The 27,234-nt window shown below is 41.6% G+C and overlaps 1 long non-coding RNA gene across 1 annotated transcript in view; it reads right to left on the bottom strand.

Annotated features, from left to right (window-relative positions):
- LOC113916330 overlaps window positions 1-24,109 on the bottom strand; it is a 45,388-nt gene extending 21,279 nt beyond the window's left edge. The window contains exons 1-4 of the long non-coding RNA XR_003517910.1: window positions 23,873-24,109; window positions 13,609-13,830; window positions 13,243-13,317; window positions 6,378-6,743 (exon numbers count right to left, since the gene is read on the bottom strand). This is a non-coding gene — a long non-coding RNA (uncharacterized LOC113916330). The remainder of the gene's footprint in view (window positions 1-6,377; window positions 6,744-13,242; window positions 13,318-13,608; window positions 13,831-23,872) is intronic.
- Between the last annotated feature and the right edge of the window lie 3,125 nt (window positions 24,110-27,234).

Below are 27,234 nucleotides of genomic sequence, written 5' to 3'. Positions count from 1 at the left end.
TATCCCTACAATCCTCACCCACTGAGATGATCAGAGTTTACAGACTATGGCCAGTTTCGTTTGGGGTAACTTTACTTCTTCGGATCACTCCTGATACCTAATTAGCAGCCAGACACTTCCTTATAAATAGCCATGTTTTCGGCACATTAGGGCATTTCCCCTCTCAGGACTGGAGACAGATGTTCAAAGGATGATCCTAGCTGACAAAGCAACATCTGGCATTTAGCGTCTTGCTGTGACTGATTGTCTGATATATCACCCCAAAGTGAGAAGCAGCAGAGCCCTAGAATGTGAAATGGATCATGCATTGCCAATGCTCCACTGAATGTGGACACTTTGTGTGTTAGAGCAGAGGGGAGAAAGAAAAAAAAGTTGTAGTAAAACATGATCAGTTTCATGACTCCAGAAACCAAACCTAAATAAGCATCAACAAGATTACACGGGAGCCATTTGAGAGATACAGAAAATGTAGAAGACTTGTATAAAAATATGCTACTATTTGGGGGTTGTTTTTCCTAAAGCCAGCAACAGTAGTCTGGCTATTTGGCTATGGTCAAAACCATACATTTTGCGATCAAGAGGCAAAAGGTCTGTGTCCCAGTAGAGCCCCCCATATGTAATGTTAAAAAGAGATGTAATCTTGGGCAAAGTACTTCATCTGTAATTTAGTGTCCAAATATACAGAAGTGGATTCATGGCTACCTTATTAGGTGGTCATGAGAATTTTTTGAAATTATATATAAAGTGCTAACATAGCATCTGGCACAGTTATGTTCTTAAGTGATGAGCATTTATTGATCAGTTACCATGTGGTGGGCTGTGCTAAGGGCTCAGGTTACATTCCTGAAAGTAACAGTGTGGTGGTTCCAAGTACAGCCTGCCTAGGTTCATATCCCAGCTCTACCATTGACTTTTTACGTAACCTTGGGAAAGTTACTTAACTTCTATGTACCTCAGTGTCCCCATCTCTGAAAGCAGAGAATACTATATCAACTTCACAATTTGTGGTCAGAAATAAATAAGCAGAGGGGCGCCTGAGTGGCTCAGTTGGTTGAGTGGTTGAGTATTTGACTCTTAGTTTGGGCTCAGGTCATGATCTCATGAGTCAGAGGATCAAACCCTGCATTGGACTCCATCTGAAGATTCTCTCCCTCTGCCTCTGCCCCCACATATGTTCACACATGCGTGAGCACTCGCTTTCTCTCTAAAATAAATAAATCTTTAAAAGAAAGAAAGAAAGAAAGAAAGAAAGAAAGAAAGAAAGAAAGAAAGAAAGAGAGAAAGAAAGAAAGGAAGGAAGGAAGGAAGGAAGGAAGGAAGGAAGGAAGGAAGGAAGGAAGGAAGAAAGAAAGAAAGAAAGAAAAAGAAAGAAAGAAAGAAAGAAAGAAAAAGAAAGAGAGAGAGAGAAAGAAAGAGAAAGAAAGAGAAAGAAAGAGAAAGAAAGAAAGAAAGAAAGAAAGAAAGAAAGAAAGAAAGAAAGAAAGAAAGAAAGAAAGAAAGAAAGGGAGGGAGGGAGGGAGGGAGGGAGAGAGAAAGAGAGAAAGAGAGAAAGAGAGAAAGAGAGAAAGAGAGAAAGAGAGAAAGAAAGAAAGAAAGAAAGAAAGAAAGAAAGAAAGAAAGAAAGAAAGAAAGAAAGAAAGAAAGAAAGAAAGAAAGAAAGATAGATAGATATGGGGCACCTCGTTTGGTTAAGCAGCTGCCTTCGGCTCAGGTCATGATCCCAGGGTCCTGGGATGGAGTCCCACATCGGGCTCCCTGCTCAGCGGAGAGCCTGCTTCTCCCTCTCCCTCTGCCTGACGCTCCCCCTGCTTGTGTTCTCTTTCCCTCTCTCTCTCTCTGTCAAATAAATAAATAAAATCTTAAAAAAAAAAAAAAAAAAAACCAGATATGCTCAACGAACTTAGAAACTGTGCCTGGCACATGATAAGCATTCATAAATGTTAATTAATGTTATTATTGTCCCCTTAATCTTTGCACCCCTTTACTGTAGATGCTATTATTAGATCTATTTGGTCAACAAAGAAGCTGAGTCAAAATAGTCTAAGTGAGCTGGGGATCCAGGATTCAAGTAGAGGTAGTCTTGCACTTGGTACAAAATTGGATTGAATTAGGTGATGCTGGAAGCCAGAGCCCACCACATCTTTTTTAACCTTTCGCCCACCCTTTCCAAAATGAACTGGCTTTATGACTTTGGCAAATTTCTTCAGCACTCTAAGTCACATTTCTATAACAGGGGAAATATTATTAATGCCTAATCAGGTGATAAGGATTTAATACAATGACCCAAAAATTTCTGTATCATAGAGCCTGACACATAGAAAGCCCTCAAAATATGCTAGCTACTGTAAGAAATATCAGTTGTAAAAGCCCTGAAGACTAGCAGTCATTTAGTGCCAAACTGCCTTTAGGGAAAAAAGTGCAACCAAGTTTAATTCTCAGTGCTTATCCAGAACATTTTTCTTATCCCGCGACATTGTCCAAGGACTTTTCTGTAGTAGCAGTCTGATAAGGGCCCTGGAAAGACACCTGGCCATGGGAAACAGTCTTTGTATCTTGCAATGCTGGACAATACCTGGGCTTTTTCTAAGGCTTACTTTTGCCTGGGTTTGATGATGAGCCAAGTGCCAGCTGGTCAAACAAGTGACTTTACCGGCCCTGGGGTATTCACTAGTGTAGACCTGGTGGCTGACATCATGGCACTGGGACACTGGTTGGAAAAGGAAAATCATTCAAGGTTAAACACAGGGTGAGAATGGCCAGTGATAAAGCAGCACAACTTCCATGGGGGCAAATTGTATTCTCTGAATCATTAGAACTCTTGTACTTTTCACACAGTGTCTAAAATGATGGTGGGATAATTGATTTTGCATTAGCGATTTTGAGCATAGTATGTAAGAAATATTACAAGCCTACTCCCTAGTTGCTTGCCAAAGCAACCTTAAGAAACTGATAAGAAAATCTATTTTTTTAATTTTTTTTAAGATTTTATTTATTTATTTGACGGAGAGACACAGAGAGCGAGAGAGCACAAGCAGGGGGAGTGGGAGAAAGAGAAGCAAGCTCCCTGCTGAGCAAGAAGCCCAATATAGGGCTCGATCCCAGGACCCAGGGACCATGACCTGAGCCGAAGGCAGCTGCTTAAAGACTGAGCCACCCAGGCGCCCCAGGAAAACCTATTTTTTTTAAAGCACCGTGAAGGCCCGTTATATCCCAGAAGCTGCAGAATAGGACTAGCCCCTCCTCATGGGTTGGAGGTGCTTGTCAACTCTGAGTTGTTGGCCATGTGACCCATCACGTACTCACTGGATTTGTGAGGTCTGGGGCCAGAATACCCAAAACCTGGCTGGTGGGGGCGGATCTAAGTAAACACAAATTTGGCTAAAATAGAGTTCTGCTGTCTCTGTGTGACAAACAGTTCCCCCAGTGAGACCTTTGCAAGTTGTGAGAAATGGACACCCTGAGAGCCACTGTCTAGAATGATGGGAGCAGATGCAAGTCTCTGTCACCATGACTGAGGTTCCTCTCCTCTCTCAGAGTCACTTTGGCATTTGGGAGGCTTATGGAGTGGAAGCCACTACTGTCTAGCTTGTCACGTTTGCCCCTAAGATCCCAAATTTCCAAGCCACAAGTAGTCTCTGCAAGATGGGTGCTCGGAAGTGCCCTATATGAACGCTGTGCTAGAAGCACCTTGCTTGGGGTCCAGCCTTCCTTGGAGCATCTTCCCCTGTGGAGCCCAAAGCCCTTGTGACCCAAAGAAGGCCCCCATCATCCCTGGCCTGATCTCTCACTTGACAGTCTCTTTTGCATTTTTTACAATAGGGCTAGGGGTGGGGGGTAGAGCCATCACAAGAATTGGAAAGTTGAAATTTTTCCTAAAGCCAGCCTCTGAAAACTTCTCATCTTAGGAGACTTGCCACCTCTAGGAGCAACCTATTCCATCATTGACCACCTGTGACAGTTTTTAAAGTTGAATCCCCGTCTTTTAGCCATTAGTCTCTGTTGAACCCTCAGCAGCACACTGACAACATCCAGCTTCAGAATGATGAAGAAAGTTCATCCAGAGTCCCACAGAGTAATGACTGCTAACAGCACCACATTCGTGGGGTCCTGAGGCTGCACCTGGAGCTTGGCTAATCATTGACATTTGACAAGAAACACAGTGGCCCTGAGGAGTTGTCAAAGCTGGACGAATCCATCTTTTAAACAAGAATCCTTCAAAAAATGTGGAGCCCTTTGAGTTGTCATTTCTTTAGGCCAAACAACACCAGCTCCTTCAGGCATTTACTTTATGACCCAACTTTTAAGTTCTTTCACAACATTGTTTTCTTTCTTCTGAGCATGGTCACCATTCCCATCTCTCTCTTAAAATATAGGGCCCAGAACTGATCACAGAAATATGAAGATGACTATGTGGGAAATGTTGGACAGTGAGTCTTCATCTCCAAAGATAATTCAACAAAGGGAAATGGGCTGTAGGAAGATAGCAGACATTAGATTTGGATATAATGAAGGAGTTGTGAATTTATTTTTAATTCATTAAGCTTTAGGCCTGTATGCCTTCAAAATGCCAAGCTCTCTCTTCCTCCTACTACCTCTGTCTTTACTACACTAATGCCAACTAACTTTTCAATTTTAAAGTGGCATCTCTTCCAGGCAGACTTCCCTACCCCTTTAGTCAGGGTTGGGTGATCCTTCCAGACTCCCACCGCACCCTGTGGATATCCCTATCAAAGCACTTTCTACCTGCTTTAGAATTGTCTGCTGAGCTGCCTTCTCTTCAACCTGATTGCTGGTGCCCAAGACACTGAATTATCAGACTGTAGCTTGCCTTTGTAACATTGCTTGGCACCAAGGAAGGGTGCAAAATTAGGTATTGATGGAAATGGATAAATCGAGTGATAAAACACTGGAAAGAAAACCTGTGGGACAACCAGGGAAGGCCTCCTGGCATTCATCGAAGGCGCGAGAGCTGATAGGTACATGTCCCTTGGAATTCTCCTTCCATTCATTTACTCATCATTCACAACGCAGGAGGAGAGCTCTGCCCCAGGCATTCCATGCAGAGGGTGGAGTCACATCTCTGGTAGCAGAGTCAGGAGACCAAACAGGAGTGAGAAACAAAACCTCCACCGACTTCTAGTCATCTGATAGAGACCTTCAGCAGCGGAAGCCCCTCTAGACTGGAATTTCTATGGTGGCCAAGGGATTTACAATGATGTGACTATAATAGAAACTGAAGAGGCAAGCGTGGAGGAGGTTTTCAGAGTATGGCTTTCAGGTTGTAGGAACAGGGGCCAGGAGGACAGTGTGGGGGATGGGGCTGGGCTTGCTCCTGAGCGCCCTGGGCTCCCCTTCTGTGCTGTCTACACATGGCAGGGCAGAGACCACGCCCTGACGCTCAGGCAGATAGAGCCACAGGGCACCACCACAACCCCAGAAGCACTTTGACAGACACAGGGAATGAGGAGAGCGGTGATAAAGGAAACCAGAATTCTAGAGACGAGGAAAAGTTAACCCACTGAAGGAACCATCTCAACTCATCTGCGAGACTCTGTTTTCAGAGGTGACATCATTGACAGTGCTTCAAAGCAGAATGAGGCCAGATTTGCCAAGGGACATGTGTGGGCTTCCAAGCCTTCCAATCTCTCCTCAGCCACACCCAAAAATAAACTTCAGGAGGAAAATTTTACTTGGCAGAATTGGATATTTTTGTCTTGCTTACCTAAACCATCACAAGTGGTTTTGTTAAAATAACAAAAAAATGCATGTTGTTTCATGAGCAAGAACAGATATTGTTTAGAAATTCCAGTTAGGTAAATATCGTGTTTTTTTTTTTTTTTTTTTTTTTCCAGTTTCCTAAGGTCTTTTTTGTAAAAAGCAAGTAAACCTATTTGAGATAGGGCCCGAATATTATTCAGTTCTGCTGGGGGCCTTTACTCTTGGCTGTGGCTGCAAAAGCAGATTCCCCGTAAAGGGGCCTGCGGGGGTGGCTGCCATTTACCCCCATGTTTTCATAAATGGAAGCAGCCAGGCAAAGAGCACAGCTGTCATCATTTCCCACACAGGCACCGGCGGCTTGGGAGCTAGCTACTTGAGCAAGGGCCAGTATGACAGGCAGGTTTCCTCGCATAGCAAATCTAAAATTTTATTAGCAACTATTTGGACTGTTCAGGCAGGTTCAATGCCTTGTGTATGTATAAAAATAGGTCTGTTCACTCTTCCTGCATTTGCCCTGGCTATTTCTCCTTTCTAAAACTAACCTATCATGGGCGCCCACTGTTCCCTAATATTTGCAATGGTCAGTGATCAAAAGAAGAGTGGAGCTGACCAGATGTAAAATGAAAGATTCACCAGATAGACCAGAATGAAAGACTCACCTGGAGTGGAAATCTGACAGGTTTGTTTATTTAGTCTTTCTCCCACGTGCATCTTTGTGTTGCAGGTTCCAGTTGGAGTGGAAATGCCAGGTTGCTCGGAGAGAAGGTTGTCCTTGTAATGTGTCTTGGCCAATTGGAAATTGGCAGCACTTGTGCTCTCTTGAGAACATTTTCTTGCCAAGCTTCTAGGATATTTCCCAAGACCAAGTAGATTGGCCAATTGGACAACATTTCACTGAGCACACAAACTTTTCATAGTGCAATCCAGACTTTACAGAACTCTGAGTTGTTAGCAAAGTAGACAAAAATAATCAAGCGTCACTCCTCCCTACTCAGGTTCTTCCAAATGTCACCATCGTAGTCTCCCTAAAAGTGAGAAATAACACAAATTCGCTCTAAAGTAAGGCTAATTAAGAGAGACGCCTACACTTAGAGGAAAAACAAAAATGCAGATGAAACCACTTTTAACAGATTAGCCAAAAATTCAATTGTGGTTCTTATAAGAACTTAACCTTTTGTTCAGGATCAGTTATAACATCATTAACTTTATCCAAAGAAATATATTTATCCTGGGTACAGAATAGAAAAGGTCAGGCACGAGATTCCAAAACTTTAAAAGAGAAAGATATATCTCTAAATTACTAAGTGAATTCAACCTTTTGGAAAAACATTTTATATTCATTAAGAACCTTTTCACTATGGGGGGAAAATTACAAAATCCACCAATGGTGAGAATTATGTGAGGGTTTGGTTCACTTGAATTCCTCTAAAATTATGGTGTCGATTCATGTGTAATTAAAACACCCTTGAAAAATATCCTCCAGCCTGTGTTGGGGGTGGGTCATTAAATAAATTAGATTAATTATGATTTTACAAACGCAAAGGTAAATTAAATAAGGTATCAAAACCAAATCCAATCACAGCTGTTTGGAAGGATTTTTGGCTTAAAAACTTCACTTATCACCAAATAATATAATCAGGCAATTACCAAGTGACAACTGAGTGATGATGATAGCATCAAAGCAAAAGGGCAAGAGTCTTAAACTCCCAGAAAAGTCCCTCACGGTCAGATCACAATGTACCAAAGAGGATATTTTTTTTGCCTGATTTTGTCTGACTTTCTGGTCAGCAATAGGTAAGCAATAGCTTTTCAGCAAATGGTGTTTCGACCCACAATCAAAATCCGCGGGAGGCACAGTGCGCACAGGACCCAGGGCCTGTGATGATACTTTTAAGGGCCCAGGACAATGTTTTTATTTATTTCAGAAGCATAGGGGGAAAGAATAAACTTTTAGGTCAAAGAAAATGTTTTAATATATAATATGATTCATTCATCTAGAAACCATGGCAGTCATAAAATATAAGTTTTACTTTTAATTTTAATGAAGCCCACCAAGGCAGAGGCAGCTAGATCCCATGACTTGATTATGTGGCCCTGCATAGACCCCTCCCACAGGGCCACAAGGTGAGTAGCTGCCTGGTGAGGGGCAGGAGCTAGCTGGGTGTCAGAGGGAAGATGGAAGAAAGGGGAAGGGGGGTGGATTGGGGTGTGTTCATCGGGCCAAGGGGGTGTATGGTTGAGGTGGTAGGCCCCATAAAGAGCTCTGTTTCCCACAGGGTAGCAAAGCTGAGGTTATATGAATAATCTCAGCAGCTCTGCTTTCTTCACCACTGTATCCCGAGTTCAGAAATGACACCTGATGCATAATTGGTATTAATATTTGAGAACATTTAAATGATTCCAGGGTGTGGTATGGAAACTACTGGCAGAAACAAGACAGAGCTATGTCCCCGTCATATAGTTCTTTACCCCATTTCTGTAACTACTAGCACCAGCCTGTACTGATTCCTCAGTGATATACTTACTTCTTTGATGTTCATCTATATCCATCCTTCCTCTCACTAAGAATAAATTCCCATCGAGACAGCATGGATCTCAGTTTAAGGCTTGGCTTCTTCACTAAACAGCACTATAACTTTGAGAGAGTTCTCTACCCTCTCTAAACCTCAGCTGCCTCCTGAATAACATGGATATCTCTTCCTACATCAGGTGGTCATGAGATAACAACGTGTGTCATGTGCTAAGCCCAATAAGTGTTACATGGTTAGGTTCTAAAGATATGACTTCCTTTTGTGTCAACTCTATGTCGCGTAGCATAGAACCACACTCAGTAATAGTTTTTACTAATGCTCCTGAAATCTAACCCTAAATATTTGCAGTGAGCTCATTTTCCACACAACTCTTAACAAAAGGCATTGTTAAGTTCAAGAGTCAGGATCAACGGAAACCAGACAGCTGCTTGGTAACACAACTGAGAGTGGACCCCAAACATCACTGGAGGGATGATGAGATGGATGGAATATGTGGTTGGCAGATGTTCTGATAAGCTACTTGGTAGGAGAGGTATGGAGACATAGGGAGGAGGTAAGAAGACCAAGAGGCCTCAGTAAGCTGCCTCCAGAGGTGGGTGGGTCCTCAGAGCCCATGTTTTATGGGGATGCAAGTCTGGGGCCAGAGCTGGGCAGCAGAGGACAACTGAAAGCTGCCACCAAGGACACACCTTTTTCTCGGTCCTTCCACCATGAGTCCTCAGCCTGGCTGCCAAATAGATACAAAACACACACTTTAAAAAATTGATTTGGGGACGCCTGGGTGTCACAGTCGGTTAAGCAGCTGCCTTCAGCTCAGGTCATGATCCCGGGGTCCTAGGATGGAGCCCCATGTCAGGGTCCCTGCTCTGCAGGAAGCCCGCTTTTCCCTCTCCCTCTGCTTGTGCTCTCTGTCTCTCTCTCTCTGACAAATAAATAAAATCTTTAAAAAAATTGATTTGAAGGTGTGACAAATATTTGCTACCTGGGACCATCTCAGCCTAGACTCAGCTGAGGAGCAATGCATTACAACCCCTGCCACTTGCTCCTCTCATCACTTTTCCCCCAGCCATGTTTCCCTCAGTTTCACACAGATACTTATTTTCCTTTCTTCTGGTATCCCTCCTGAGCACCTTTTCTTCCTTCTTTAATTTTTTTCACCTTCAATAAATTCATTCAAGCACATTAATATGTTTGAGCATCTATTATTTAATAGTATATAATACTATGAGATACTTTGCTAGGCAGAAAAAAAGGGATGCTGTGTATTTTTTGTTAAATTTTACTTTATTCTTTTAATTTAACATTTAAAAATTGAGACATAAATGACATAGAGCATTATATTAGTTTCAGGTGTACAATATGATGATTCAATTTATTTATATATTGTGAAATAATCACCACAATAAGTCTAGTTAACATCCATTGTCATCAAGGACAGATGCTCTGTATATTTGAAACAAGGTTTTAATCTTTTCCCTGACAAGATATTTAAGACCCTAACCTAAAAGCATGGAAGCCATCAATCCACTCTGTCTAATTCATTCACTCATTCATTTATATATATAAAAGAAATTATTGAACACTTCCTAAGTGCCAGGCAATGCTTTAGGCCATCCACATAGGGCACTGAATGAGACAAGTCTTGTGGAGGAGGAGATGGATACATATATAATGGCCAGTGGAGGTAAGTGCCAGGAAGAGAAGGGGAGCCAGGTCTAGGGACAAGAGTCACAAAGAGCTACTGTACACGGTGTGGAAAGGGCTGGGACAGGACAGGAATTTCCCTAACTACCACACTTTTCATTCTTTCTCACCAGTCTTCGCCTTTCTCCTCTGATATTCTTCCAGGACTCAAGTTGACTCAGTCTTTCATACCTTCCAAGGTGGTTTCCTCAGTGGTTGGAAGAAGCACTGGCTCGATAACCTCCAGCTTTGGATAGCAGCGGCACAACAAGGCAAGGACTTAAGGGGACCTGTGGGCTATGGACATGGCCAGAGTTGTCTTGGAAATACTGGGGAGGATAAAAATGTTTGACTCTCATGGGGTTTCCAGTGAGTATCATTGAGCTCGCAGCCCTTCGGAGCAAGAAGTAACAATTGAAGGGAAAAAACTGCTTAGAAGAGAAGCCGGTAATTACTGGCATTACTTTTTTTAAAGATTTTATTTATTTATTTGACAGAGAGAGTGAGAGACAGCGAGGGAGGGAACACGAGCAGGGGGAGTGGGAGAGGGAGAAGCAGGCTTCCCGCCGAGCAGGGAGCCCGATGCGGGGCTCGATCCCAGGACCCCGGGATCATGACCTGAGCCGAAGGCAGACGCTTAATGACTGAGCCGCCCAGGCGCCCCGGCATTAATTTTTTGAATAAATATTTATTCACCTAAAAATTAATAATGTTGAAAATTTCAAATGTTTTATAGCGATATAGTCATTAAGCTTCTCTGTCTGTTGTATTCTGAAGTATCAAGTGAGTGTTTCCTCCCATCTCTCCACATATCAGTGTAAATAGCATCCAGACATTAAATATTCATCAGCTTAAGTGTAAAACTTTCATTTAAAATTTTTAGTATTAAATTCTATCTCTTTAATCCAAAACATTGGTAGAAATATTCCTAAAATGGAGAGGGAAGAAAAAATTCTACCCAATGCTGAGGGTTTTGCAGATATAATAAGGACTTGTTTTAATACATTGTAAATACAGGGGGGTCTTATGTTTTCAAATGGACATGATGCAGTTAAAATGCCACCTATCAGCTCCATAGGCTTTATATCTTCTAGCCCCATTCTCTGTTTAGACAAGGAATATTTCTACCAATTATAATAAGCAAATGGATTAATGTGATTTGGGGGCCTTATAGTCACATCTTCGTTAGTTTTAAATTCCTCCACTTGATGTATGAAATTGTGGTGAATTTATTCATTTCAGAAAGTGTTCCACAATTATGCTGTATCCATCTGAACCCTTTAAATTAAGTCAATTAAGTCCCACTTGCATTATTATTTCTGTTATAGACTGATGATTTAATTTTATCAATTTCTCTCCTAATGGCCAAATCATGCATGTACCAGTTACACTTAAAAATCACACGTTTCTCTTCCCTTGTTCTATCTTGAGCCTCTTCTTGGCCTTTCCCAGATGCTATTAACAATTACTTTTGAAAATACAGGAAATCTTCATCTCCATTCCAATAATATTGAATCTTTGGCAAGTTTATAAGTAATCTTTTTCTCCCTTGTATATATTCCAGATATTTAAGCCATAAATTAATTGGGTTTATTTTCACATTCTAGTCATTTTCATAAGAATCCTCCTCTTAATTTTTTTAAGATTTATTTATTTATTTATTTTAGAGACAGAGAGAGTGCATGAGTGGAGAGAGGGGCAGAGAGAGAGAATCCTCAAACAGGCTCCCCTCTGAGCGCAGAGCCCATTGTGGGGCTTGATTTCACAACCCTGAGATCACGACCTGAGCTGAATCCAAGAGTTGGACGCTTAACCGACTGAGCCACCCAGGCGCCTCCATCTTCTTAATCTTTGTGATATAGAATTTGTACCTTAGAAGACAACCTTAATGCTCCCTGGCCCAGGCACTCCACTTACAGTAAAGACTTCTGAGTTATTTTGACTTAATAACTAAGCAAAATGGTGTGAAAAATTAAGTCAACATGTTATGTTATATGATCCCTTCTCTGAATAGCAGAAAATTCTAGAAAATATAGACATGATGCATCAAGCAGTAGCTGTTCCATTAGGACATGTCAGCTATTTTCCCAAGTCATTTAATTCTGTTTCACCTTCTCCTCCAGGTGTAAGTCTCTTTAATTCCTCCCCAGTGCCCCCCTCCTCCTTATTTTCCTTCCTCCATTGTTACACCTGACCTTCCTCTGTCATTTTGACTTCCAAACAGCAACTTCCGTTGGGTTCCTGAGGCCTGTACTCTGTGCCTTACTTTGGGCTGCCTCCCGACGTTTAGAATAATCTCCTACCCTGACACCCTCCATCTTCATCTTCAACTAGTTTCTGGAAGCTCATTTCTGCTGGGAGCTGTATCCTGACGATTTTTCCTATCCAGCTGCATTCTCCAGACCTCTCCTGTGAATGCTGTCCTGGCCCAATCCAAGTGCCACCATTTTAGGAGAAAGACACTACGTGTTTCCATTTCTTCTAAAGTAGCATGTTTGATTCTAAAAATAATATCTCCCTTCAATATAAGAATCCTGAACTCAGTGTCAGAGCCTTTCACCCAAACCATGGCCAGATTTGCCAAGTCAACTTCCATTGTTCCTTCAGGTATTTCTTTCCAGTTTTCTAGAAGTTCTAGGGCCAAAAGCCCCCAGAAGTTGAAAAGCAAGGATAGATATTTCTTATAATAAAAGGATAAGAAAATCCATTGCACACATTGTATGGGTCATTTTGTGCTAGCAGCGAAAGAGCTGACTCTTCTTAAGATATAAAAATGAAAAGATGGGTGATTTAATAAAAGTTCTGAGGCTTCACTGGTCTTATCTCCCATCCCTTTTATTTTCAGAGATATTTTGAAGGGAGTTCACACAATAGCAATAATCCATCATCAGTTTGGTGCTCTAAAGCTCAAGCTATCCAAAAGTTTTCCATTGGCATTTCATCTTTAAGAGGAGTAATTACTCCAGTTATTCTCCAAATTTCTGATCACTCTATAGTATGTGCACAAAGCCAAAAGTGGTATTTGGTATATGTGTGTGTATGTATATGTGTGTGTGTGTATGTGTGTGTGTGTGTGTGTATATATATATATAGAGAGAGAGAGAGTGTGTTCCCAACATAATTTTCATTCCATTTACACTCAGGAAGAAAAAGGTCTCTATGTTTTCAGGGGTTGTCTATAGTATTTTGTTTTTATGGGAACATTAGAAAGAGGGAGCCAATTATGCAAGACTCCATTTAGTTTTGATTGCCTTACAATACAAGCTGCTGAGGTTTTATAGACTCCCACTAAAGAAAGAAAAAGACTTACCACCTAATTCCAGATATCTTGTGACTTATGAACCTTCAGACATAAAAGCATTGAGTCTCCAGGGCAAGAAAGAGCCTATAGTGGAAACAAGAAAATCAAGCCAATCAGTAATGAAGATCAAAACTAAAAATGTTCATTCCTGAATAAACTTTTTTTTTAAGTTTTACATTTGTCCTTTTTTATTTATTTGTTTTGAGTCTACTTACATCTGGTCAGAAGCTCCTTGTTGTTCATTTCCAGTGGTTTTTCTAGCCCAGCTAACAATGAAGATACATTATTTACCAGGCAATAGTAGGACTCAATTTAAAAAAAAAAAAAAATTAAATAATTTTATGTTATTTATTAACTTAAACAAAGGTCACTTACTCAAATGCCTTCAGGAGCCAAACTGACAGCCTTTTGCATCACACAAGGGCAAGGCATCGTTCATTCACGCGGCACTCCACGTTAGTGCTAGGCTGGGATTCATAACCATGTGGAGCTGGGAAAAGCAGCCGTGCTACAGCAGGTAAGGTCAATGTGCAAAGCAGCCCTGGATGAAATGGTATGAAGCAGAGGCGCCTGCCATCACCTGGAGGGCACAGAACCCTGCAAACAAAGCAAATGCATGTCTGCAACTTGAATTTTGGCTCCCAGGTCACCAGTTTATGATATCATTCCAGAATTATTTTAAGGAAGTTTTATTGATGGAAAACTGAATTGTATCTCCTGTTATATTAGAATTATTACGTTTCAGTGTTATGTCTGCTTTGGGGGGACTTTTAAAATTCCTCTTTGATCACCTGATATAAGGAGAATTTTTAAATCCAAAGGCAGTACAGTAGTAAGGTCCATCCTATACCAAAAGCAGATGAGTCGCTACTTAGATTTTCTATTATTATGGAAGCATAATCTCTTTGTTCCCACAGCAACACATAACAACAATGAAGATATTATTTAGCATAAAATCTCCAATGCTTCTTTGCATCTTCCTCCTGTCCGTCCCTACCCAGTGATTGTACAATGAAATGCAATCTTGCTCAATCTTTCTCAGTCTCAGGGAAGGCATGGCGCTTACCTACAAAAAGGTGATAGTTTGGAAAAGTAACATACATGTACGCAAAGGACTGTAATAAGAGGAATACGGAATTGCTACACGAGTTGTTTTTAAAATGTGGTAATGGGTACTATAGATAAAAGGGAGACATTCAGTGATATAAGAAAGGCATTTAAAATGGTCCTCGAAGACGGTCCAGGACAAAGTCATGTCAGGAAAGAGCTGACTGGCATTGGACTACACACAGCAACCATGTTAATGAGGCATGGAGGCTGGAACCTCTGTGAGCAGTTTGCAGCATGTAGCCAGATCACAGGGAACCTGTGGGCAAGTAGATGGGACAATGAAATTCTAAGAAAGATGGATTGAGCTCTTTCCTCACTGGCTGCTCCATCTCACACTCCATAGCTCTTTTTTCCTCTTCATCTCCTGCCCCCATTTAGATAATGGAGCCCAGGGCTCAGTCCTTGGACATCTTCCACTGTCCACTCATATCTTTTATGAGCTTACCCACTCTCGTGGCTTTAAGCATCACTCTTATTCCAATGACTCCCTGGTTTGTGTCTTCAGTGCATGTCCTGGACTCCACACTTGCATATCCAATTGCCCATAGACCATCTGTACCAAGAAGTCTAACAGGCATCACAATACTGAGTCCTAAAACTGCCTGGTGTTCTTTCTCAGGTCTACTCCTCCAACCTTCCCCTTCTACTTGATTTCCTTCCAGATGCTCAGGTCAAAAATCTTGGGGTCATCCTCGACTCCTCTTTTTCTCACACCCACGGACAATTAATAGAAAATCCTGTTGACTTTACTCTCAGAATACAACCAGAGTTTGACCACTCCTCATCACCTTCTCTGCTACACTCTAGACTGAGCCACATCATCTCTCACCTGGGTTCCAACATCCTCCTAACAGACATCCCAGCCTCTACCTTCCCCTCCTAAACATATGGGATTCTTAGTGCAGGAGCCACAGTGATTCTGTTAAAAGGCAAGGCAGATCATGTCTTTCTTTGATTTGCAATAGTGAAAAAGCCCTCCTCTGGCTCACAGGAGAGCCCCAAATTCCTCTAATGGCTGGGCAAGCTTTCGTTCCTTCAACTTCAGCCAATGTGGTCTCCTTGTTACTCTTGGTGTACCCCCTCACAGCCTTCGTGTCATCATTCAGTCCTCCTTGGAGGCTCTTCCTCTGGACATCCACAGCTCCTCGCTTTCTCATGACTTTTGCTTACAGGTCACCTGCCCACTGAAGCCTACCCTGCCCATCCTGTCAAGAATGGCATCCTCTTTGATTTCTTTTTCTTTTTTGCAAGTATCATATATATTTCATATATTTATCATGTTTATCCTCAGCCTCCCTCTTTGATGTAAGCTCCAAGAGGGCAGAGATGTTTGTGGGTTTTGTTCACCATTGTATCTCCAGCATCCAGGACAGTGCCTCTTATGCAATAGGAACTCAATAACTCTTTGGTGACTGAACCTTAAGTAGTTTTGGGCAATGAGAAACCACTGAAGATGTTTGAGTTGAGTCTGAAGAAAGGGAAATGAGCAACAAGTCTTTGCCGAAAACTTGCATTTTATCTGTGGGGTAGAAATGGCATTTCAGAGGCAAACTGTTCAAACACAAAATGTCAGAAAAAAGCCATGATTTCTTCCCCTACCCCATGGTAATTATATCTGTTTTCTCTGACTTGATAAGTTTATCAAGACAGTTTGTCATTATTTAAAAAGTAAGGACATCGGAGTAAAAAAAAAAAACAAAGTTAAATTTCTTTTTTTTAATATTTTATTTGTTAATTTGTCAGAGAGGGAGAGAGAGAGCACAAGCAGGGGGAGCGGCAGGCTTCCTGCTCAGCAGGGAGACTGATGTAGGACTCAATTCCAGGACCCTGGGACCATGACCTGAGCCGAAGGCAGATGCTTAACCAACTGAGCCACCCAGACATCCCCCAAAGTTAAATTTCCGATTCTAATAGTGTTGATTTCATCTATAAAATGGAGGTTATAATCAAACTTCTTTTTTATGGGTTATAAGGATTAATAATAATTATTAATGTGTATAAAAGATCTAGCAGATAGTAGGTATTTATAAAATCTTAGTTCCTTTGATTTAATAATTAATTAGAGCACAGCCAGCCTCTTTAACTTACTTGCCAATTTTTTCATACTCTATTCACTAAAATTCTTGCTAATGTTATGGGTAGAAATTATCAACCAACATTTGACTAACATGCTCAGCAATAAAATGTGCCTGCTATACGATTCCTTCTGCTATGTTTCATTAATTTTTCTATGATCCAAGCTTTCACATTGTGCACCCATCTCTGACTATCCCATCAACTCCCAACCTTTTTCAGTCCCCTGGAAAAAAAAACTATTTTATCAAGTACTTTATTGAATTAAAAGTGCATTCATTTTTTAGTCTGTATTTCCTTCATAAAGAAAATTGATTTGAAAATTAAATTTAAGAACAAAAAAGATAGGGATTACCACATCCCACTCCAAATTGCCCATATAATTTTTGTATTAGGCAAAGTAGACCAACCCAGTGGTTCTCGAACTTTTTGGTCTCACGACCCCTTTACATTCTTAAAGATCATTAAGGACTCCCAAAGAGATTTTGTTTATGTGGGTAATATCTACTAATATTTGCCCTATGAGAAATTAAAACAGAGACATTTTTTAACGCAAGAATATGCAAAGACCCACTTTATTAGACATCAGAGCAATGACATCATCACACATAGCATGTAGAAAGCTCTGCTCTACGATCACGAAAGAATGAAAGTGAAAAAGACAAACAGTATCTTAATATTATTATGAAAATTGTTTTAACCTGTCAAACCCTCTGAAAGGGCCTTAGGGAATACCTAGGGGCTCCTGAACCACACTTTGAGAACCACTTGCCTAATCTTTGGTTGGTAACACATCAACCCCAAATTCTCAATGACTTAACATAATGAATATTTATTTTTATTCACATAAAGCCCACTGTGGCCTGGACAGGTCATGTGCATCTTATAGCTATATGATCTGAAGATGTGGCTTCATCTCAGCAAGGGAAGGGGCCCCTAGCTGGCTCCTAACTATGCTGATCCAAAAGCACATATGTCACTTTTACACACAATTCATGTGCCAGAAGTAGTCACATAAATATTTGGTGACTGAATGTACAAAGAAGAACCTTAAGTGGGTTCAGGCAGTTAGAAACCCCTGAAGATATTTGAATTGAATCTGAAGAAAGGGTAATGAGCAACAAGTCTCTACTGAAACCTTGCATTGTATCTCTAAGATAGAAATGACCGCAACCCACTGCAAGGGAGGCTGACAAACTAGAAGTCCACTGTACTGATCTACTTTAAAACTTCTGCGTGAAATACCCTTCTCCAAATATAGCGTTTGGAATTAGCACATCTAAGTTCCATTCAGTCTGTTGAGCAGACCCTAGATTTAAGGCATTCAGCCAGATGGTGACCAGAGAAGTGAAAGACACATTCAGCGCAGGGATAAAGCTCACTAAGAAAATAAAGAAGGGAATGGATCCAGTTACAAAATCATCGCAATCTAGGATTTGTCTGATTTAGTGAGCCCTTACTATGTACAGGCTGGTGGTTGTATTTTTTTGTCTCATTTAACCCTCACAAAAACCTGATGTGTTATGCCATTATTTATGTCCATTTTTAAAAATATTTTATTTATTTATTTGAGAGAGAGAGAGAGAGAGAGCACATGAGCAGAGGGAGAAGCAGGCTCCCCGCTGAGAAGGGAGCCCGATGCAGGACTTGATCCCAGGTGAGATTATGACCTGAGCCAAAGGCAGATGTTCAACTGACTGAGCCACCCAGGTGCCCATTTATGTCCATTTTTAAGATGGAAAAATTGAGACACAGAGAGATTTGAATAATTTGTCCAGGGTCCTCTGGCTAACACAGGGTGAAGCTAGGACTTGAGTCCAGATCTGCTGGACATGAGACAGCACTTTAACCATGAGGGCTCACAGTACTGTCTCCCTCAGATATCTTTTCCTTGAGAAAATCCTGCATCATCATTAATGATGTTTCATCAGGTTAACTTTATCTCCCAAACAGGGTAAAGGACTTGTGACCCAACTGCTACAATCCAACAGCATCGATGTCACTTGGAAAATCAAAATACCAGTAATGGCTGTGCCTTTGCTAAATCTCATTCACTACATTTTCACTGTTTCCCTTGAGAGGTCAAAGCATGGAATGTAAAGTGCATGGGGTACTGGGTTCTAGAACAATCTCTGCACGGGACAAGCCATGCCGCCTCTCCACGCACTGTTTTCCTCATTTTTAGAGATGAGGAAGAGTAGGAAGTGCAGAAATGTGAGAATCAGACAGACCTATGCTAGATCCCAGCAGTGCCACTCTTTCTGGGAGCTTGGCAAGGCATTTAAATTGCCAAGTTACCATTTCTTTATCTGTACAATGGAATCAATAATGAGGTCATTTAAACACTAATGTGAGATAATACATGGGAAGAAGCCTTGAAGGTACATGCACCAGGCTCATGTCTCCCAACCCTACCCATTTCACCCATTCCCTACTTGTGTGCTTCAAATAGCGTGCCAGCGTCTGATCCCATACAAAAACTGGGAGATTCCATTCTAGTTTTTTGTTCAAATTAATGCACCTGCAACCCCTCACCAGGGCATCCACCTTGGTAAATATAAGAAAGACCCATTCATAGACAACCATTATATAATATTAATGCTTCATTTCATAGAAAGTTTTTTTATACTTTTCAAACAAGTTGAAACACACATCAAGGCAGGTTTTTTCTAAGAAGAAAATGCACAAAATTTAGAATGTAGAGTTTCATTCTGATTTGCTTAGATTGTCCAGTTCCTTTATTGTGAAGCAAGTATAGAGTCCATATAATATGGTGTTTTACAAGAGGTAAAATGTTGAGCATTGGTGCAAACTTTTTGTAAAGCTTTTTGTTAATATGTGTCAAGAGCCTGAAGTTACTCCAGGAAGTTCTATCCTGAGTAAAGAAAGTAATCATAAATATGGAAAAGACTTTATATACAAAGATGTTCAACATGGGATTATTTAAAGTAGTTAAAGTGGTATAATCTAAATTCTCCAAAATTGGGAACTAGATATGCAAATGAGGATAAATTCCAAGTATGGTATTTTATGATGTATATGAAGATTTATGATGATACGGTATATAATTTAGGAACACACTTAGCTGCCAATAACAGAAAAACCCAACCAACAGTAGCTTTAACAAAAAGAGGTTTGTTCTTACATAATGAGAAGCCAGGGGGCCAGTGGCCGCTATTTTTAGCATAGCCGCTCAGTGATAACATCAGAACTCAGGCTCTTTCGGGTGGTTCAGTGTGTCACTGACAAGCCTTAGCTTTTTATCCTTGCTGCTCATAGTAGTAAGATGACTTCTGAGGCTTCGAGTATCACATCTGTTTTCAAGGCAGGGACCTGGGGAAAATGGTGGTATCAGAAATGTCTCCTCTTGTGCTTGTCTCTTTCACCAGGAAGTGAAACATCTTTCCCAGAAGACCCCATTTGTGGCTCACGGTCCAGCACTGTTTCTCATGGCCACCACTAGCTTTCAGGGAGATTGAGCCAGTGGTTGTTGACCTTCCCTCCTCTCTAGCAGAGGCAGGAATGGCAGAAGGAAGTAGTCATCAGCACTATGCAGGGGAGGGACTGAAGGCGGGTGGGAGGGAGAACGCAGAATGGGAAGGAAGTTGAAGCAGCCATACTGAAACATGGCGGTGGGTTGGGGAGGATAACTTTACAATCTTGTCCCAGCCTCAGGGTCAATGTTCGATTTCTCCCAAGGTGGGGGACTAGAAAGTAGACTGCCTCGAGGGAACCTTTAAATGGAAGCTGGACAGTGAAGCTGATGGAGGGCTATTTCTGTACCAAAAAGTTCTTTATTTTTACAGAACTTTCAGCTAGCTATCTCACTGTTTTGAATCTCTCCAATCTGTAAGGTATCCTGGAAGTGTGATGTGGTATAATACGATGGTTAGGACCAGGCATTGGAATCTGGCAGACAGGAACAAAACCTATGTCAGCCACTTACTCGCTGTGTGACCATGGGCAAGTTACATATCTTCTCTGATCTTCAGTTTCCTCATCTTTAAAATGTAAAAATAACAACAATAACATAATCATTATTGTTGTTATTATTAGTTATTATAGTAATAACTACCTTCCTCTTTTATTCTGAGGATAAATATGACCAGGAATGTAAAGCACATAGCTACATGCTGCAAGTCAGCTGATCTTATTTGAGATAGATATTAATTTATCTAGTAAGACAGGAGACTAAGTAAGAGAGCAGACTAAGCAGAAGAAGAAATATTAGCAAAGGATGAAAACAAGTAAGAGAGCAGACTAAGCAGAAGAAGAGTATTAGCAAAGGATGATAATAATACATAACACTGCTGAGACTATGTCGGAAAGTGTTTTACTTGCATTACCTCGCTGAATTCCCACCACAAGTGGCGTGGTGGTACATTAGTCAGGTTAATAGAGGTTATGCTGTGGTAGAAATCACTCCCAAATCTCAGTGGCTTCGTAACTACAGAAGTTTATTTCTCACTCACGCAAAATCACGCGATGGGCATAGTCGCTAGTAGCAGCACTCCAAGCTGCTTTGATTGTTTGGGATCGTGCAGCCATGGTCACTGAGGCAGGGCATACTGACCATGTTTCTAGCTTCTGTGAACTTGATGTTTTAACAACTGCCTTACATGCATATGCTGGACATGCCTTGCTCTGGGCAACCCAGTGATATGACTGAGTCACCTTGCTTCCTCCTGTCTCTATTGTCACCTTCTCCCCAGGAAGGGTCCTTCTCCCAAGGGCATACTCTCAATTAAAAACCAACCAAACAACACCACAACCACCTCTTCCGTTGGGCTCTCATACCCAGGACCACTGTCCACCTGCCCTAATCACTCCAGGGCCAGGAACCAGACAACTAGGGACAGCTCCTATGTGCTAGGATCTGCTGAAACAATTCAGACTAGCCAACCCTAGGCCTGCCTGCCCTGTATCTTCATTCCTTCCTGTAGAAACTACAAAAAAAGCCCTTGTCCATAGTTCCTTCCTTTCCCTCTGCCCTGTGATGCACCCTGGGACTTCCTGTGTGACCCCTGCAAGGCACAGTGTTTGCCTCTTTCTCCTGGAAACCGGGAATAGTAAATTGTCTTTGCAATGGTGATCATTTCCTTATTGGTTGGCCTCAGTATACCTCAAATTTTCTGTTAATACACTATATTTTAAAACCCAGGGGAAGAAAGAACATGGAAAAAACACACTTTAGCCCTGGAATGCTTCCATCCAGACAAGTTCATGCCCATCTGCACAAGGATGAGGAGGTGCAGTCCTTCTGTGTGTGCAAAGAACACACGCTGTTCATACTGGTGAGCAGGGCTTACATCAATCACAGATGGATTTGTAGTCAACTTCAGAGTAACAAACGGTGAGCTTTTACCCAGCGGGGGACGGGGATGGAAACAGATAAACATCTGACCCCCGGTCCTTAGAGACCCACATGTGAGCCAATGGGCAAGTTAGCTGGGCACTTATCATTTAGCCCTTTTGTTCGTTTTACCAAGAGTTTACCTTTGGTACCAAGGAAGCCCACCAAATCCACAGATTCTCCGTGACTTACTTTAATGAATTTTCATCACCATGTCAAAATAAAAATTTGGTATCTTCCCCTTTTCAAATTCCTAGGAACCTAATAGTCTTCCACGAGGTTTCAAAAATAATTGCCAGCTGGCTTGCCCTCCCTCCATTCTCTCCTATTGTGCTCTGCAGTGATTTTCCTACCCTGGGCATTCTGAGACGCATTGCTCCTCTGTGCTCTTTCCTCATTGACTATTATTACCTTAAGTATTCTTCTTGCTATTACCTTTGTCACCAAGCCTGCTCCTAAGACCGGCCAGGACTTCTGTCCTTTTTCTATAATTTCCTATTTGCTCTTTTTCCCTGTTAAGAAACCAGTCCACATTTTCTTTTTGTCATCTTTTTTTCCCCCTTTCTTGAATATCTTCAACATGCTATTTTTCTCTTCTGTGACTTTTCCCCCTTTACTAACAGCGTCTATTCTATGGGCCTGCCCCCACCCACTTGGTCCACACCTGTCTTGCTTCCTTCTCTGCCACCGTAATTTCTCATGCATGCCTTTTCCATGGTCCACTTCCCATTCTGATGTCTTTTAAAACATCACCCTTGTCTCTACTTATGTTTCTGTTAGAAATTATTATAGCATTAAGTCATTAAAATCTGTATCACTTAGCTGTGTCATTTTACTGCCACCCTGTCAGAGACCTTTGGCTATAACAATATAATGGAATATTATTCTCATGCATACAGTGAAAAAGAGAGGGGCAAAGTGACAGGAAGAGAAAACAGAGACTGAACGTAAAAGTAAATTACAAAGGGTCTGCACAAAGTGAATGGAAGAATGAAACCATCAATCAATGAATTTTTTTCAACATAGATGGTCATTTCAAATTATTCTGGTAGGAAAAAATATTCTGCAGGCCAGCTGGCTGGCAGAAAAACAAAAACTATCCAACCCCTTGTCCCTCCTAATGTCATTTTCTTCCTAAATTATTTCTCAGTTTATCCTGGGTTTATTCATTTATGTAATATATATTTACTGTGTGCCGGGTGGAAATGAGACACATTCTCCATTTGCACATACCCCAGAAACTCTGGGGTTTGGTGCAGACCCCAGCTCTTTTGGTATCTGCACAAGGAGGTTCAGAATTTTATTCAAATTAATTTCCAAAAATGATTTGTCATGAGATCTGCTGGGCTGCAGGAACTGTATTTCTCAGTGGGCTCCAGGTACTTTCATCACAAATCAGAAGGTCTAAGTTGGTGGGGGCTTCTGGTCCTTCAGCCCCTCTGCAGCCTGGCCAAGCCAGCCACTGTACACGACCTCACCGTGCTCCCTTCAGCAGTAGAAGGGGAATGGTTCAGCCCACACATGTGGAGTTTGTGGAAGACTTTCAGAGAGAGTGATAGGAGGAAAACAGAGAGGCCTGGAGAGTAACAGCTATAGTTTAGGTGAAATGTGCTAAGGAAGGAAGCAGTGGAGAGAAAAGATGACTTTAACTGTTATTAAGAATACACGTTCAGGGCCCCTGGGTGGTGCAGCTGGTTGAGCATCCGACTCTTGGTTTCAGTTCAGTTCATGATCTCGGGGTTGTGAGATCAAGCCCCGCATTGGCTCCGTGCTCAGCAAGAAGTCTGCTTGGGATTCTCTCTTCCTTTCCCTCTGCCCCTCCCCCCTGTGAGCTTGCATGTGCGTGCTCTCTCGCTCTCTCTCTCTCAAATAAATAAATAAGTCTTAAAAAAAAATACACTTTCTTCTTTGTAATATCCGGGAAGGACTGAAAAGATTTGAAATATGCATAATTACTTCTGGTTTCTAGGTTGTGTTTCTTTGCATGAGACAACATAGACAGATTGGACCACATGGGGTTTCCGAATTTATTTGGATTACATTTGGATTACCTATGACCTTAAGCAAGTCACTCACCTCCCTTAGAAAAAAAAACTTTCTAACCTGGAGGAATTGATGATGAGATGACACATGAAAACTCTGAAAAGTGATCATTTAATCCACAGACGGTAAAGAGGAACTGGAGGCTGATACTACAGCTCACACAGGTAGCTCTTCGGCAGGGCCGATGTGTTCTCTGGCCAGCCTCCATTTGGATTGCCTGGTGTCCATGCTGTGTAGGGTATTAAACATGTTTAATACCACCCTGGCCTCAGATGATTCTTACATATAGTTACCTGTTCAGGTAACTATCTAACCCTAGAGTCAAGGATTGTGGCGGAAAAACCATCTAAACAGAACCTTTTACATAATCATCACAATGAGACTGATTCCTGCTGGGAATTCTACATCTAACACAATGGGAATATTGACTAGTATGGTTATCATCTCTGGGAGTCACTGGAACTTCTGGTGTAGGGCAAGAAAGCCCACAGAACAGGCATTTGTTTGGAATAATTAGAGGAAGTTACATCTGGATCCAGGGACGTGGTCTCCAGGGAGTAGTCTCCTAAACCATTTACTCTGACACCCCCGTGGTAGAGAACTGAGTCTCAGTACTGAAGTGAGACCCCCCGCTGCATGACACCTGGATAAGTCTGATAGACCAACACACAAGGCTGAACTGAAGGCTATCGCGTGCCCTTAGCAATCAAAATGTCCTGAGAAAGGGTCAGCAACAAGCTAAGCAGCGCTGTGAATTTTAGCCTTTCTCACAAGAGAGCAGTATGATTTTTCATTCCTGTTTCATTCTGTTCTCGTTGAGAGCAGAAAATTTACCTGCCAGCACCCTTCCCCAACCTGCCTCTGTGTCTGTGCTCTTGATGTTTGCTTTGTGAAGAAACTGCTTAGGTGGCTCATGAGCCACGCTACCCAGGCTGAACAGCCACTGGAGAGAAAAGAGATGGATTCTACCCCCAACTGAGGACAGCATCTTGCTTTCAAGTTGACATTAAACTTCAAATTGTCCAGAGAGGCTTGAAGGCAAGTGCTTCCAGATCCCCATCGGCACCTTAAGTGGCCAGATGAGAACTCCTCAAAGGCACTCCTTCTAGCCAAGAGTGATCTTGGCTGCTTGAAGCAGGCATACACAGCCCTTACCATGGAACCAAGTCTTTCATATATCCCACCATTGTGATTCCCAACCCAGTAAAGGGGTTTCAGAGATCAAGGAACAAATCTCTCTCAGAATGTCCAAGTCAGGCTGGGGTTACTGCCACCTGCTTACAGGAACACAACAATCTGCCAGAATAAAAATCCCTGGGGAATGGTATCTTAGAAATAGGGATGGGGGCACTATCTCCAACTGTCAAAAATCAGAGCAAACAAATTGGCTCAATAAATGGCCCGAAAGTATCTGCCAGATTCAATGACTCATCTATCCAATTCATTCATTTATTCAACAAATATTTATAAAGCCTGATATTCGCTAAGTGCTTGGGATGCACCAATGAACATAATAAACAACAAGCATACTAATAGTAAGCAGCATAGTATGGTAAAAGGCTTAAGTACTATTCGAGGGAAAAAAAGCAGAGTAATACAAGATATGTGATTAGGAGGGCAGGCTGCAATATTAAATCGGAATAAATCAGGAGGGTTAAATCGGGAATAGGAAAAATGGTGAGATTGCTCTCTAAGCAACATCTCTCTTCCAAACATCTGTGGACAGGGGCTGTTTCCCCAGCATCTATCCATTCTCCTCTCAGTAACTTCCCTAGGTTTTACACTGATATCCATACCTCTGCCATATAGCCCTTCTGGCCCATGAAGGGAAAGTGCCTCAGGCCCAAGGACAATCAACGTAACCCTCTGTCCTGCCCAGTTATTGACTCAAGGGCGTGCCCTTGACCCAATCAGAACTATAGATCTAAAGAAGCTATTTCATAGCGGGTCCTAAAAAAGATATCTTCATTTCCTGGCTCTTGTATGGCAGCCCGATGTAATCTCAGTAACTGCCTCGGGCATTTTGCAGTGAAGCAGTGGAGCTAAGGACTGTATCAGCACACAGAGGTCAGAGTTAAGAAAATCTCCGAGGGCCAGACCTGGATCAAATCATGCCTCTGGATGCTTTGTTAGAATAAGCCGATGAATGATGAATGCACTTTCCTATACAGACCAAAGTTAAGTTTTTTGTTACTTGCAACCCAAAGCATCTCAGCCCATAAACCAGACCAAGGGCTACTATGCACAGGAGACCCGCCTCATGAACACATGTGAAATGTCTTTCCTATCCTAAATTTAACCTTTCTGTATTAGAGCCACAATTTATAGACAAAAATCAACATTTTTTTTGTGAGTCACAGAGAAACGACTGCTTAAATCAGTAAAAGAGATACTTCCAAAAAACTAAAAATAGTAGAATATATTGCATTAGAAATGAAAGGTGCAGATGTTAAGGCAGGCTTAGGAGGATCAATTCTAAGGTAATTTAGGGGAAGGAAATGACAGACGCTCTCGACCTCCAGCATTGTAAATTGTTTCTTGATTCCCTCTTAATGAAAATATCGCATTTTCTCATTTCTTTTCAGCAATATAGTCGATGGATTGTTTTTTTTTTTTTTTGCCCTTTTTTTGCTTTTACTTTTTGCATAGATTTGGTATTTTTGTTTTTAATAAAAGTGGAGGTGTTTCTGAGAATTTCTATTGCAACAGCAGGGCTTGAACTTCAGGACAGCTGAAAGGAAGAGTGTGTGCTGTTTCCATGGAAACCATAGCAGTATAATGTCAGGTACTAAGAGACATCAAGAATGAAGGGATAAAATCCCTGCATCATTTTAATAAACACGTCCTACTTACTGCTATTTAACCACAGTCTACATACATACGCTGTCTCTTTTAATAGCCACTCTTCATAAATTTCTTTTGACCACATCTAACCTTTCTAAGTTGGTCCTGATTATGCTGCTAAGTAAATAAAGATGAAAAGAATGCCCTTCATTAGACTATTACAAATGCTTTATTATTCTGGAAACTCATTAGCCATATATATGTTTTAATTAGAAAATAGTACTACGGGGACTCAATAATAAGGGTTAACGGAAACCCACAAAGACAAACAGGTAAATTAAACAGGGCTGACATTTTGTCCTTAGTTCCTCATCTCATATTACACGCCCCATTCTGGGTTATTTGCAGTAGAAAAAAATAATTAAATGAAACAGTTCTTACCCCAACCCCCTCTCTTACTGATGCCTCTCCCCTCAAGTTTATGTTCCAAAAGTATCCTGTCTGGCAGCAAGAAAACTACCTCCAAGCCTCCAGTCTCCCAGGCAGCAAGGGATGTAGCCAAATGCTTACGAGCCCCGCCCTGGGCCCTCTCCTGAGGCAACCTGGCGAAGTAAATGCCTGTCAACAGTTCTTTGCAG

This window comes from Zalophus californianus, chromosome 4 (genome assembly GCF_009762305.2).
Source record: "Zalophus californianus isolate mZalCal1 chromosome 4, mZalCal1.pri.v2, whole genome shotgun sequence".
NCBI lineage: Eukaryota > Metazoa > Chordata > Mammalia > Carnivora > Otariidae > Zalophus > Zalophus californianus.
Note: the sequence above shows the minus strand (reverse complement) of the source record. Positions and strands in the feature narration are given on the sequence as shown.